Source organism: Bos indicus, chromosome 10 (genome assembly GCF_029378745.1).
Source record: "Bos indicus isolate NIAB-ARS_2022 breed Sahiwal x Tharparkar chromosome 10, NIAB-ARS_B.indTharparkar_mat_pri_1.0, whole genome shotgun sequence".
Classification (NCBI taxonomy): domain Eukaryota; kingdom Metazoa; phylum Chordata; class Mammalia; order Artiodactyla; family Bovidae; genus Bos; species Bos indicus.
This window is the reverse complement of record NC_091769.1, coordinates 4,993,696-5,006,090: the sequence shown is the minus strand read 5'-3', so window position 1 is coordinate 5,006,090 and position 12,395 is coordinate 4,993,696. Positions and strand designations below refer to the sequence as shown.

Genomic DNA, 12,395 nt, shown 5'->3' with positions numbered 1-12,395 from the left:
AGGGGCTGGAGAGTGGGTGTAATTGTTACCTATCTCTTCCACCATGTGTCTATCTAAAATCATGTAAAATCAGGCAATGATCATTTCATTTGCTCACCCATCTTCAATCTGCAATAAGCAACGAATCTAGAATCCACAATTTAACTCCACTGCTCAATGTTATATCTCAACTTCAGATATTCAACTAATGTTAACAGCAAATTGTTTGCTAGCTATTTTTACACTTCAGTGTAAACAGCCCAATATATATATTATAGATACATATATGTAGTAAAGGCTTCCCTGATGGCTCAGATGGTCAAAGAATCTGCCTGCAATGCAGGAAACCCAGGTTCCATTCCTGGGTGGGAAAAATCCCCTGGAGAAGGAAATGGCTACCCACACCAATATTCTTGCCTGGAGAACTCCATGGACAGAGGAGCCTGGTGGGCTACAGTCCATGGGATTGTGGAGTCGGACTGTGACCGAGTGACTAACACACAACACACACACACACACACACACACACACAGAAATCTTGCAAAGAACAAAGAAGGGAAACAAAACTGTCAAGTTACAGGAGCTTCCAACCCATCTTGTATCTTGTATCTTACAGGGATACAAGACCTGAAGGTGGTGCCAGAATTAAGTATATTTGACCTGAATTTTATACCCATTAAGTAACTGCTGTATTCTTGAGATTACACAGTAAGTATTGCATATAAATATAAAGATGTATACATACACATTTAAGCTAAAAACCATTTAGAAAAAAACTGATGTGAGTGCCTACTTCTCAATGAGAAACTAAACCATGTTTATAAGCTGTGCCTAAGACATACATTAATCTCTAAATTACAGTCCTCTAATCATTCTCCTCCGTCACCAGGACTCAGATGTTGTGATGTGGGTCATTAAAACCACTTTTCAGAGAGATTAACACCTGCCTCATTCATTTCTGAATTATATGGTAAAAACCATTTCACTCCTAATAACTTTTGCCACAAAAACAAGGAAAAAGGAAACAAAATCTTAGTCATAAGAGCTTGTAATTCCTTCGGCAGTGATGTAAAACCTTAAGGTGGTACCAGAATTAAGTATGTTTGACCTGAATTTTATAACCATAAGGCAAAAGCTGTATTTTTAAGATTACATAGTAAATTCTGCCCATCAAAAATACATCATCTTGTCATGTAAGAACTGCCAATTCCATCTTGCCAGTTAAGGATTAACAATCCTCAAATCAGGTAAAAATCCTGCCAGATTTTTTCACAGGCAATCACACCTTACAAAAACACATCTTTGGCCAATGTTTGGCTTTGTTCTTACATGCATAACAGGAGAATGCACTCTTCACTGATCTGACCACACAAGATGCTACAGAAAGAACATACATCAAGGTCCAAATACGAGGGATTATCCTGTAAAACTGAAGGAAAATCCTCTAAAGGATATGGATTATGGTCAACCAAGAAAAGTCCCAACTGAAAATCTTTTTTAAAAGTGCTAAGAAATGTGTGCCACAAGTTCCAAAGTTATTGCTTCCTCTTATTTCTTCAATTTTAAAAAGACATAAATTACACAAAATAATTTTCCTGTATTATTTTCAAGTTTCTCAAGCAAATTCTAATGATATTTTTAATAGCGGAGGGAACTATATATCTTACAATAGCTTATAATGAAAAATATCTGAAAAAGAATATATATGTGCATAACTGAATCACTGTGCACTTGAATTAACACAACATTGTAAATTAACCACACCTCAATAAAAAAAAGAAAAGGGGGGGGGGGGGAACCTGCTTAAAAAAATCTAAAGCATTGCAAACTAATCATGTAGCTAGCAAAGTTTCAGAGGAATTTCACATCATTTTTTAAAAAGATAACAATATGACTTTAAAAGATGGAAGATAGTATTTTGTAAAGTTAATTATACTTTGCTAAAGTTCCTAGTCCTGAATATATTGCACTTTGACATGACTTTGACTAAGAAAATAATTTTCTCTCTTCAGATGTTCTCAGGTTTTTTAGAGCTTAAGTGGAGGTAATTCAAAATTGGCTGCTTTTTTAAAATTAAGAATTCACACAGAAAAACATTCCTCAGTTACCTGTTAATTCTTGGAGTTTAAAATCCTTTATATTTGTAAGTTATATTCATTTGTCAGTTTGTAGCTACCTGAATCGGAGAAGGCAATGGCACCCCACTCCAGTACTCTTGCCTGGAAAATCCCATGGATGGAGGAGCCTGGTAGGCTGCAGTCCATGGGGTTGCTAAGAGTTGGACACAACTGAGCGACTTCACTTTCACTCTTTACTGTAATGCACTGGAGAAGGAAATGGCAACCCACTCCAGTGTTCTTGCCTGGAGCATCCCAGGGACGGGGGAGCCTGGTGGGCTGCCGTCTCTGGGGTCGCAGAGTCGGACACAACTGAAGCGACTTAGCAGCAGCAGCAGCTATCTGTATACGAATTTGTAACAAACTATATCAGTTCAGTTCAGTCGCTCAGTCGTGTCTCTTTGTGACCCCATGAATCGCAGCATGTCAGGCCTCCCTGTCCATCACCAGCTCCCAGAGTTCACCCAAACTCATGTGTATCGAGTCAGTGATGCCATTCAGCCATCTCATAGTTAACCCTTGAGCAACATGGGTTTGAACTGTACAGGTCCACTTATACAGCTGTTTTTTTTCAATACCATAATACTACATGATCCACGGACTTCCCAAGTGATGCTAGTGGTAAAGAACCTACCTGCCAATGCAGCAGATGTAAGAAATGAGGGTTCGATCCCTAGGTTGGAAAGATCCCCTAGAGGAGGGCACGGCAACCCACTCAAGTATTCTTGCCTGGAGAATCCCATGGACAAAGGAGTCTGCTGGTCTTCAGCTCATAGGGTCACGGAGAGTCAGACACAACTGAAGCAACTTAGAACACAGGCACACACATGATTCACAGATAGCTAAACCTGCTGGAGATTGAATCCATGGATTCTGAGAAACCTTGGACACAGAGGAATTCTGGATATGCAAGTCTGGCTACAAGTTATGATCAGAATTTTGCCATTGTAGAAGGTCAGCACTTCAACCCCCACACTGTTCAAGAGTTCAACTGTTACTTTAAAAATAACACCACTCATAAACTTATGTATTGTAGTATTTCTTAAACTGGGAAATATTGGAATGCCCATACATACAAGAGTGGTTGAACAAAGTATGATGTAGCCACATGTACTGTAAACATAGACTACTATGCAAATGTGAAAAAGAATGAGGAAGATCTTTATGACACAATTTCCAGAATATTCTATTAACTGAAAATAGCACAAATGAGTATTCACCCTTCCTGTGAGAAAGAAGGGTATATAAGAAAATTTGTTACTTGAAGCCAAATAATTTTAATAAACCCAATGTGATATAGGATGTGGCTTATAAAGTAATTAAAGTCACTAATTTTGAGAGTCAGGAGCATCGAGGAAGGGGCTGCAGTAGGAAACTCTCTAGTTTAACTTCCTAACTGCATTAGCATCCTTCTCAGCAGCTACTGAACAGGATTTCAGTGGGTTTATCTAAGCCTCTACTGGAAGGATCCCAATGAGATGAATCCTTACTGTCGGGTACCATTACCGCAGGTTATCGTTTGATTAAGGTACTGTTCTGTTGTGAAACTCTTATGAGTCGTACTTTTGAAAGGACAGACTTCCTAGTGGGAATCAACATAAAGGTTTAGAAGTGAATGAAGCTGATAACCTGAACTAGGACCAGTGGCTTGATCACTGGAGGTGCTCACTGGGATCTATTATGACTGCTCTTCGAATCATTCACATAGCAAGCACTGATTAAATACCTTACTGGCGAGGCACCCTGTGAAAGATAAAAAGACAAATAAGACATGATTCATCTCTTTAAAAGAGTCCTATCTCTGATTTGACCTCTCATTTCAAAGAGGAATGCTCCCCAATTTTTTTTTATTCCATGGAGAAATTTGTTCATATTTTCTTCTTCTTTATGGTGTATTTGTTCTGCTGTGTATTCTTCACCAGTTATTTGGGTTTTTTCCCCAGTGCCTTTGCAGAGGTCCCATTCTAATAATTTCTGATTATCTCTGGTCATAGCATGGAGGCCATTCTTTCCGGCTTCACGTGTGCTCCTGGCTTGCAGCTCCTCTGACTTGGAATGTCCCTGGTCCTTTTACTGATCAAGACAAGGAGCTGCACGGCTGACGGCCACCCTGTCTCCCCAGTCCTACCACTGCAACAGCAAGCATCGCTTCTGTGCGTCTCCACACTCTGCCCCATTTTCCTGGTCGCTCAGGTGCCAAGGATGTACTGGAAGTCTATTGAAGGCTTTCAATTCTAAGGGAAGGGTTTCCAGTTTCCCCCTAGGGTCTGCTACTTTGTATTGGAAGGCTCTGCATATTGTTAAGGATCCATCAGCGCTGTGTGCTCGGTCGCTTCAGTCGTGTCTGACTCTTTGTGACCCCATGGACTGTAGCCCGCCAGGCTCCTCTGTCCATGGAGTTCTCCAGGCAAGAATACTGGAGTGGGTTGCCATTTCCTTCTCCAGGGTATCTTGCTGACCCAGGGATTGAACCCAGGTCTCCTGCATTGCAGGCAGATTCTTTACCCCTGAGCCACTGGGGAGGCCAGATCCACAGAACATATATCTGCTCTCAGATTTCTTTTACAATTGGGTCCAAATTTTACTTTATTTAGCAGTAATTAGTCATGGGATGTGATTTTCTACTTTACTCTGATTCCTAAGTTCACTGAATAAGGCATTTTCATCTCTATTTCATACTCCACACAGTTAACAGGACAGCTTGGGGCCCTAGCCTGGTTTATGTGCCTTTAATCCTGATATCTCCACACATGACTACCATGGTCATCCTCCTAAAATCGCCTTACACTGTGTCACCTTCCTTCTCCAACACGGCGGTGGAGTTTTGTGATCCGCAGCCTTGATACATGACCTGAGTCTGCTTTCCCAGCCTCACGGTCACTGCATCCTTCCATGAGCCTGCCACTGAATGTCACTGTCCTTTCCTCAGTCCTGTTGCGCAATTAGAGTCAGCACCCTGCTTCTATGTTTCCAAGCTTGTGTTGTAACAGTTGTTGTTTAGTTGCTAAACAAAGGTGAGTTTGACTCTTTGTGACCCCATGGACTATAACTTGCCAGGTTTCTCTGTCCATGGGATTCTCCAGGCAAGAATACTGGAGTAGGTTGCCATTTCCTTAGGGGATCTTTCAGATCCAGGGATCAAACCTGGGTCTTCTACATTGGCAGGCAGATTCTCTATCACTGAGCTACCAAGAAAGCCCTGTGTTATAGTTCGTTGTCTATATACTGTTCTCTGGTACTGGACTTACCTCATTTCAAAGCAACAGATTTCTTCATTTATTTTTCTTTTTAACACACTGACAAATTTAATTAAAAAAACAAACTCTATTGTATCTGCTAGCATAATATTCTAAATTATATATCAAAAAGGCTAAAAACAAAAGAATGAATAAAAATATATGGAAACATTCAAACAAAAAACGTAGAGTTGGCAATCTTAATTTCAAACTTTAAGATGAAAAGAATTAGGAACGACAAGAGAGCATCATTTTTTATATTTATAAAAGATATATAGTCCCAATATAGCTATGATGATAACGGAGCTCTATGTAAATAAATAACATAATATTGACATAATACAAGAACAGTTGGAAGCAAGGAGAGAGTAAGACTTCTTCAGTTCTGTAGCATATGTCATAGCCATGAGCACACTGGGGCTCAGTACATGATCACTGACATAAAGGAGCAGTGCGACTCTGGACTAGTACTCAGGGAGCTGTTTCCTGGGAATCCAAGCAATAAAAGACCCTTTCCCCAGGGTCTAACCCACACCCCCACCCGTACCTCCTCCCACGCTGCCCAGGTAAGTTCGAAGGTAGTAAGATCCCTGTCTTGCATAACTCGCAAAGCAAACCTTAAGGTTCACACACAATAGAACCCAAGTGCACTCCCACCCCATGAACCTCATATCTGCAAAGTGCCCTCTCCTTTTACTACAGCTGCAACCCAAATGAGCAGAGTGTGGACCTCAAACTTAAATGTTTTCTTATTTAAAACAGAAACAGACACACAGACATGGAAAAACAACTTACGGTTACCAAAGGGGAAGTGGGAGGGATAATTGGGACTTTAGGATTAACAGATATATATTATTGTACAGAAAATAGATAAACAAGTACCACCTACTGTATAACACAGAGAACTATTTCCAAAGCTTGTGATAACCTATAATGGAAAGGAATCTGAAAAACAATATATATGTGTGTATATGTATACACACCTGTACACCTGGAACTAACACAGCACTGTAAACCAACTATACTTCAATAAAAACAAAACAAAACCCCTGAAAACACAAATCAAACCTAATGATGACATATTCGTGCGTTTTGTGTGCTTAGTCGTGTCCGACTCTTTGCAACCCCATGGACTGTAGCCCATCTAAGCTCCTCTGTCCGTGGAATTTTCCCAGTAAGAATACTAGAGCTGGAGTGGGTTGCCATTTCCTACTCCAGGGACTTATACTTGCGTGTATTTAAAAACAAAAAACAAAAACTGCTAGATATTAGTAGTAGTTATCTCTAGATCTTTGTCTTATGCTATATTATTTCCTACACTTATCCATTTCCTATAATAAACATGACTTTTACAATTTTTTTAAGTATTAATAAATATTTCAAAAAACACTTCTGAGAATAAATGTTCTCTTGTAGTGTAGCAACATATGTCCAGCAGATGGCGCACAATCTCAATCCAGAATTAAAACAGACTCGTAGAAAATGATAACCCTACTGCTCCAAGAAAGTGCATGTGGAGGGGACGTTTCCTGGTGGCCACGGATCAGTCAACGTGCACGCTGGCTCTAGAATTTGTGTTCCTCGAAGGTAATCTGTTTGACCTCTTCTACAGCCAAAGGCGAGTCATTGCAAAGAAAAGGAAGAAGACTATAAAGAGGGGGCATATGGAACTTCCAGAAGCTGCAACACAAGATGATTTATAGAGTGTCAACATGATGTCACACCTGCAAAGGGTTTTGCAGGTTGTAGAGTCCATCAGTTTTCAAACATTGTTTTTTAGATTTTTCTCAGAGTAAACCCCAATATATTGAGCCAATAACACTCTAGCTATTCTAATTGGAGTGGGGGTTAGGGACAAGAGTCATTCTGAGCCTACTCTTTTTGTCCAAGTTTCCTCACCCCCGTACCCGGAGCTGGCATAATCAAGCACTGGCTATACTTAATCGACAGCTATGCAATCCATAAAATACTTCTAAGAAGCCCTAGAGGAAACCCCTAAGGGCAGTGCAATACTTTTACTTTACTACTCTCCTCCTCAGAGGAGTAGAGTTTCCAATTTGAAATGGAAACATGCATAAAAACAAACCCAAAAGTCACTAATTGATTTTAAAAGAAAAATCAATAAGGACATTCAAAATGCATCAATAAATTCAATACTCATACATTCCACACATTTGACATCCGCAATTAAAATTTATGTTGAATTAAATTAACTTTCAGTTCAGTTCAGTCGCTCAGTCGTGTCGGACTCTTTGCGACCCGAGGAATCGCAGCATGCCAGGCCTCTCTGCCCATCACCAACTCCCGGAGTTCACTCAGACTCACGTCCATCGAGTCAGTGATGCCATCTAGCCATCTCATCCTCTGTCGTCCCCTTCTCCTCCTGCCCCCAATCCCTCCCAGCATCAGAGTCTTTTCCAATGAGTCAACTCTTCGCATGAGATGGCCAAAGTACTGCAGTTTCAGCTTTAGCATCATTCCTTCCAAAGAAATCCCAGGGCTGATCTCCTTCAGAATGGACTGGTTGGATCTCCTTGCAGTCCAAGGGACTCTCAAGAGTCTTCTCCAACACCACAGTTCAAAAGCATCAATTCTTCGGCGCTCAGCCTTCTTCACACTCCAACTCTCACATCCATACATGACCACAGGAAAAACCGTAGCCTTGACTAGATGGACCTTTGTTGGCAAAGTAATGTCTCTGCTTTTGAATATGCTGTTTAGGTTGGTCATAACTTTCCTTCCAAGGAGTAAGCGTCTTTTAATTTCATGGCTGCAGTCACCATCTGCAGTGATTTTGAAGCCCAAAAAAATAAAGTCTGACACTGTTTCCCCATCGATTTCCCATGAAGTGATGGGACCGGATGCCATGATCTTCGCTTTCTGAATGTTGAGCTTTAAGCCAACTTTTTCACTCTCCACTTTCACTTTCATCAAGAGGCTTTTGAGTTCCTCTTCACTTTCTGCCATAAGGGTGGTGTCATCTGCGTATCTGAGGTTATTGATATTTCTCCTGGCAATTTCGATTCCAGCTTGTGTTTCTTCCAGTCCAGCGTTTCTCATGATGTACTCTGCATATAAGTTAAATAAGCAGGGTGACAATATACAGCCTTGAAGTACTCCTTTTCCTATTTGGAACCAGTCTGTTGTTCCATGTCCAGTTCTAACTGTTGCTTCCTGACCTGAATACAGATTTCTCAAGAGGCAGGTCAGGTGGTCTGGTATTCCCATCTCTTCCAGAATTGTCCACAGTTTATTGTGATCCACACAGTCAAAGGCTTTGGCATAGTCAATAAAGCAGAAATAGATGTTTTTCTGGAACTCTCTTGCTTTTTCCATGATCCAGCAGATGTTGGCAATTTGATCTCTGGTTCCTCTGCCTTTTCTAAAACCAGCTTGAACATTAGGAAGTTCACAGTTCACATATTGCTGAAGCCTGGCTGGGAGAATTTTGAGCATTACTTTACTAGCGTGTGAGATGAGTGCAATTGTGCAGTAGTTGAGCATTCTTTGGCATTGCCTTTCTTTGGGATTGGAATGAAAACTGACCTTTTCCAGTCCTGTGGCCACTGCTGAGTTTTCCAAATTTGCTGGCATATTGAGTGCAGCACTTTCACAGCATCTTTTAGGATTTGAAATAGGTCAACTGGAATTCCATCACCTCCACTAGCTTTGTTCATAGGGATGCTTTCTAAGGCCCACTTGACTTCACATTCCAGGATGTCTGGCTCTAGGTCAGTGATCACACCACCGTGATTATCTGGGTTGTTAAGATCTTTTTTGTACAGTTCTTCTGTGTATTCTTGCCACCTCTTCTTAATATCTTCTGCTTCTGTTTGGTCCATACCATTTCTGTCCTTTATCAAGCCGATCTTTGCATGAAATCTTCCCTTGCTATCTCTAATTTTCTTGCAGAGATCTCTAGTCTTTCCCATTCTGTTGTTTTCCTCTATTTCTTTGCACTGACCCCTGAGGAAGGCTTTCTTATCTCTTCTTGCTATTCTTTGGAACTCTGCATTCAGATGCTTATATCTTTCCTTTTCTCCTTTGCTTTTCGCTTCTCTTCTTTTCACAGCTATTTGTAAGGCCTCCCCAGACAGCCATTTTGCTTTTCTGCAAATCCAAATTAACTTTGGATTCACTTAAATCCTTTTTATGATTTAAAATCCTTTTCAATCCTTTCCTAGGTTTATGCAAACTACAGGAAGTCAATATTTCAGCTAGAGCAAGTTTTCCTGAGAAATATAACCATATTCTTGGATAAGCACATTCATTTGTATCAATAAAGTTTACTTGTATCAATAAAATATTCTTAAGCTGTACTCTCTGTACCATCTATATTGCAAAATGCAATTATAAACCATAACAAATAGTGATTTGACAGCAAGAAACTAGTTTTTAGAAATTTTGGATTCCATGAAAATCTGACTAATGTTTACAAAGTAGAAGTAAAACCTATTTAAATGCATTCGCCTAAAGTTCTTTTCAATACAAGTCTAAATTTAGCTTTAAGAAATTATTTTTAGAAAGTTTCCCTTTGTTTTGAACAACATATCTACCTGAAGCACTGCTTGTTATTCCTAAGAGTTGCCTGGCTGGTTAGCTGGCTTAGTAGTTCAACCTTGTCCTCTCTGTGACCCCATGACTGCAGCCCGCCAGGCTCCTCTGTCCATGGGGATTCTCCAGGCAAGAACACTGGAGTGGGTTGCCATGCCCTCCTCCAAGGGATCTTCCCAACCCAGGTCTCCCGCATTGCAGGTGGATTCTTGACTGTCTGAGCCACGCTGTCTGGTTTATAGTAAGGTTGTGGATTAGGGCTGCCCAGGTTGCACTAGTGGTCAAGAACTCCCATGCCAATGCAGGAGACATAAAAGCACAGGTTTGATACCTGGTTAGGGAAGACCCCTTGGAGGACAGCATGGATTAAAACGTTCCACCTGTGGCTTCTCAGCATATTAACCATGTTCCAAGCTGATAGTCGGGGACTTCCCTGATACCTCAGCTGGTAAAGAATCCGCCTGCAATGCACGAGACATGGGTTCAATCCCTGGGTTGGGAAGATGCCCTGGAGAAAGGGCATCAAGCGGACAGTCAAAACAAAACAAAAATACCGAAGTAAACAGGGTTTGGCAGTAAATGAGCTGGTCCTAAATTCTGACTTCTGGGGAAGGGTGCTTCCCTGACAGACAGGGCAGCCACAGCGTCGGCCGCGTCTGGAATACTTAGGCAAGCAAGGCCAAGGCTTCCCTTCAAAACCGGTAGATGTTATTGCCAGTTCGGGTGCGGCCCGGGACGCTGGTAGGGCCTTAAAAAAACATCTCCCCCACCCCCTCCACCCACTGACTTCTGCTCTCGGTGGCACAGGTGGTAAAGAACCCGCGGTCCCAATGCAGGAGACAGAAGAGCCGCGAGTTGGATCCCTGGGTCGGGAAGGGGATGACTACCCACCCCAGGCTTCTTGCCTGGAGAGTCCCATGAACAGAGGGAGCCTGGCGGCCGCCAGTCCATAAGGCCACAAAGAGTCTAAAGACGGGACTAAAGAGTTTAGTCTCAGAGTTTAGACTAAAGAGTCTAAGACACGGCTGAAGCGACTGAGCACACACGCCCGCCTCTCCTAGCACTGGGGCCTTCAGCCTCTGTTTCCCCAGGTGGTAACATCAGAACAGTTAGACTGACCTGAGTGGGTGACTAAGCGGTTGTCGCCCAGCTCCAAATCCACCTTCTTCCCCCGCGGTGAGACGTTAGGACCCGGGTTCTGCAGACCACAGTTTGACTCTGCCGACAGGGGGTGCCGGCGGGCGACAGGAGGCTGGCGCGGGCGAGCGCGCGTGCGCTTCTGGCTCTTTCCTGTTTCTACAGCAACGCGTTCTCGCGGCAGGGGCGGTTGGGTTCCAGTTCTCAGGACCTCCCCCCACCCCACGATCCGTCCCCGAGGCCCAGCCTAACGTGTCCCAAGGCCCAGCCTAACGTGTCCCCGTAGAACTACCAGCACCAGCTGTCCCGGGCCCCGCCCCAGCAACTGACCCATGAGAAGGCAGTCACCACTGCAGGGGTTCTCCCCAAGGCTGAGGAGCCAAGCCCCACACTAGGCTCGTCAGCCAGGGGCCACGCCACGGGAAGAGGAGCCCCCGGGAAGCGTGTCTTGAAGGCGAGCGGGGCTTACTTTCAGGAGGGCCGGAAGGCCATGGGTCACAGACTCCACTCAAAGGGCGCAAACAGAATCTCGCACTCCCGGGGACCCAGTGCAGAGACGGTAATGGGAAAGCAGCCTGGGCCAGACCCACTTGCTGATCTCGGGAGAGCCTCCTGGACAGGCAGGAGGCAGCTGGGACTCACCCCGGGGACACAAGCACTGTCAGCAGCCACTTGTGGGAGCTCGTCCCACCCCGAGGACGCTGGAGGTGGTAAACACCGTTTCAGAATCCTGCCTCCAGCTTACTAGTGCCGGTCCAGGCCCCACCCATCAGCCAGTTTGCACTGGATCTGATGGCCTGGGGTGGAGCAGCCAGCTGGGAAGGGACACAGCCCCACCCATTAGCAGGCAGGCTGCTGAAGGACCCTAGAACTCCCGGGGGGTCACAGCAAGGTCAGGACACAGCCCCGCTCACTAGAGGGCTGGCAGTAGCCCACTACCCCAAGGCACCACAGTCGGCGACCCCCACCCCCCCAATGTGTCCATCGGTGGACTGGCACTACCCCTGGCCCCTTTTCTAATTAGTAAAAACGCTAATTAGAAAACATACATGCATGTATGGATGTGAGAGTTGGACTGTGAAGAAAGCTGAGCGCTGAAGAATTGATGCTTTTGAACTGTGGTGTTGAAGACTCTTGAGAGTCCCTTGGACTGCAAGGAGATCCAACCAGTCCATTCTGAAGGAGGTCAGTCCTAGGTGTTCACTGGAAGGACTGATGCTAAAGCTGAAACTCCAATACTTTGGCCACCTAATGCGAAGAGTTGAGTCATTGGAAAAGACTCTGATGCTGGGAGGGATTTGGGGCAGGAGGAGAAGGGGATGACAGAGGATGAGATGGCTGGATGGCATCACCGACTCGATGCACGTGAGTT

General features: G+C 43.6%; 1 protein-coding gene across 4 annotated transcripts in view; it reads right to left on the bottom strand.

Moving 5' to 3' along the window:
• The window catches only part of ARL14EPL (ARF like GTPase 14 effector protein like), a 33,140-nt gene that overhangs the window by 18,664 nt on the left and 2,081 nt on the right, over positions 1–12,395 (bottom strand). Inside the window, exon 1 of one of the 4 annotated variants that reach the window (XM_070796836.1) lies at positions 11,666–11,873. The exons of 1 other annotated variant lie outside the window; for it this stretch is intronic. The gene's annotated coding sequence lies outside the window, so the exon portion shown is untranslated. 2 more of the 4 variants (XM_070796837.1, XM_019968037.2) reach the window with 2 other exon arrangements.